This window comes from Manacus vitellinus, unplaced genomic scaffold (assembly GCF_001715985.3).
Source record: "Manacus vitellinus isolate BGI_N305 unplaced genomic scaffold, ASM171598v3 scaffold_16_pilon, whole genome shotgun sequence".
Classification (NCBI taxonomy): domain Eukaryota; kingdom Metazoa; phylum Chordata; class Aves; order Passeriformes; family Pipridae; genus Manacus; species Manacus vitellinus.
In genome coordinates, this window is record NW_021939189.1 from 1,263,266 (window position 1) to 1,266,117 (window position 2,852).

Below are 2,852 nucleotides of genomic sequence, written 5' to 3' on the forward strand. Positions count from 1 at the left end.
TTTTTCTGATTGTAATGTTGCTGTGGGAACGAGAGGGAGAAGCAGAGACTGGGTGGGCAAGGGAATAAAATACTATTTTTACTGCCACTCCTCCTCCTATTCATTGGAAATTTCTTTTCTTTTTTAAATCCCCTTCCTTTAGTCCCTGTAACTGCAATAGTTTGAGTATAAACCAAGTGGTAATTTGTTTCTTATTCTTGGAGTGGATAACTTTGCCATCCGGAAGGAAAATAAGGATGCAAACCAAAAACTGGGGCCCGGCGGCTCATCCCCCAAATCCCACACTTGGAGACGGTGGCAGAGGTTGGGGTTTTCCCACTCGTTAAATAAACACCCAACAAGCATTTTTTTGGGGGGGACTGCTGCTGGAATTCGAGGCAGGGCACCATCCCTCCACAGCAACAGGGTGAGAATGGCATCTTGCTCCGTGCTTTTCCTTTCCCCCCGGGAATGACTGCCATTTTCAGCCACTTTTCCCTGCTTTTTGGAGCTCCCTTGGCTTTTTGGGGTTTTTTTTGGTTTTTTGCTCTTTGTAAATAGTGACCAAATGTTTTCCTTGGGCTTGTTTTTCTTTTTGGGGTGTTCCTTTGGATCTGCTTTGGGGGGTGAATTTGCAATCCCTGCCCTGTGTGTTGTGTGTTTTTTTTCCTTTTTCCATTTGTTTTTAATTTTTTTTGGAGGGGAGGGAAGGGGAGTTTTGTTTTTGTTTTGTTTTGGGTTTTTTGTTGGGTTTTTTTTTGGCTGAGGTGCAGCCAAGACACTGAAAATGGCAGGCATTAAAATATATATATAAATATATATAAAAAGTGTTCCTAATTCCTGAGTTACTAGTGAGATGAATTTGACAATTGTAATAAAAAAAATGTTCCAACCCTTTTAAATAAGGTGTGTACTATTTTGGTCTGTAATATATAACACCAATAGAGTCGATTTTAAGTGATGAGAAACTACTTCCACTTGTGCTCTATACTTGGAAAAAAGACTTTTTACACCCCTAAATCCAGGAGGCAGTTCAGCATGTAGGGTAGGAGGTTTCTTTTCATACACTCAAGCACGAGATACTAATTAAAATTGTATTTTCTTACCTAGTGGAAGTCAGTAAAATGACTGAAAATGCCTAGTGAATGTACAGTTTTACTTTCATATCCCTCTTTAAAAATAGCTTTAGAAGTGACTTGTATTTCCTAGTCAATATTTCATCTGTATAAATACATTTGCAACAGGTTTTGGTTTTGGTTTTTTTTTTTTTGTTTTTGGTTTGTTTCGTTTGGTTTTTTTGTTTTTGTTTTTTTTCCCAGAAGAGCCAAACTTTGAGTTTTATGTCTGTTTGTCATTGATGAATTTCAATAAATCTTTTTATACAATTTTTTCTGTGGCTTATTTGAGTCCGATGGGCCACTGGGAAGAAGGAATTGCAGCCCTTTCCGAGAGCCAGGCTGGGAAATTCCCGGAGATTTTTAGGAGCTGGATGGGACCTTTTGCTCCATAAAAAAGCTGGGGTTGGATGAACCCGAGGGAGAAGTCGTGGCTTTAATGCAGCTCCTGAAATGCCATTTTCCCTCTGGAATGTGGGTTCCTGGTGGTGTGATCCTTTGTGCTGTTTAATCCTCTCCCTGTTTATCCAGGCCTGGAAGAAAGAATTCCTGGTTCCTTCAGCTCAGGGGAAGCTGCTCTGGGAGTGTCCAGGGAAGGGCTCCCTGTGCCAGGAGTCTCCGTGTCTTCCTGTCTCTGGAGCGAGTTGGGTCTGAAAGGTGAATTATGGAACAAGCAGCACGTTCTGGATGCTCCCAGTCCCATTTCTGTGCCCTGCAGGAGCTGGAGAAGCTCTGGAAAATCCCATATTGCTTCTTAGTTGGATCTTTTTGGGAAAAAAAAAGAGCCTTTTTGTTGGAGGTGGGAAGTGACAGATCCCAGCTATCCCTGTGACTGTGGGAAGCTGTTCCCACTTTTCCTGGCACTCCAGGTCCTTTTCCCAATCCCTCTCCAGCTCTCTGGGAGCTCCAGGATTCCCAGAGCAGGATCCATCCACAGCACAAATCCTGGGGGAGCTTCAGCTCCGCTCGAGCACCAAATTCCCCTTTGAGTGTTGAAAAGCCTCTGGGAAGGAATGGAAAAGCTGGATTCTGGGGGTGGAAAAGGCCCTTTCTGGGGATAGGAGGGTTGGATTTTGGGGATCTCACTTGGGGTCAAAAGGCAGCCGTGCAAAATTCCTAAAAATACACCAAATTTATAAAAATTCCCAGTAATTCCTTGCTGTGAAGGAATTGTGCTCCCACAATGGAGAGTCAATGACCTGAACCCCACAGGGGCCAATTCCTGTCAGGACAAAGGCACCCCTTGATTTTAGGGATATCAGGAAAAGGGGGGGACCAGCTGCATCCTCATAAAATTCCCAGGAAACTCCCAGTTAATTCAACTCCACAGCATTTGCTTAATTCCTGATTTCCAAACCCGGACCTTGGACCTTCATCGTCTGTAAATTCGGGGGGATTTTGGTTTTGATTTGAGTTTTCATTTTTTAGTTCGTCGTTTCAACGGGGCCTCTGAGGACGTCGGAAAACGGGGAATTAACAATAATCCTGCAGCTGAGGAGCCTCAGACAAAGCCAAACCTCCAGGAAGCAGAAAGTAGGTCAGGATGATAAGGATGAGCAGGGAGGGATGGCATTACCAGGGAAGGGAAAAACAGTGGGAAAGGCATCACCCCACGGCCCTTTTGGGAAGGGAAGGGACAGCTGAGGGCTCTGAGCCTTTTTCCTTCAATCCTGTTATCCCTGGGGATGGCAGAGGGGTGAGGGAGCAGCGGGATGGGAAGGGGGAGAGCTCAGCCTGGGATGGGGCCAGCTTGGGAAA

At 44.6% G+C, this 2,852-nt stretch overlaps 1 long non-coding RNA gene across 1 annotated transcript in view; it reads left to right on the plus strand.

The window, feature by feature from the left end:
- The first annotated feature begins 1,563 nt into the window (after positions 1-1,563).
- LOC108639088 overlaps positions 1,564-2,852 on the plus strand; it is a 2,145-nt gene continuing 856 nt past the window's right edge. The window contains exons 1-2 of the long non-coding RNA XR_001920249.1: positions 1,564-1,751; positions 2,523-2,631. This is a non-coding gene — a long non-coding RNA (uncharacterized LOC108639088). The remainder of the gene's footprint in view (positions 1,752-2,522; positions 2,632-2,852) is intronic.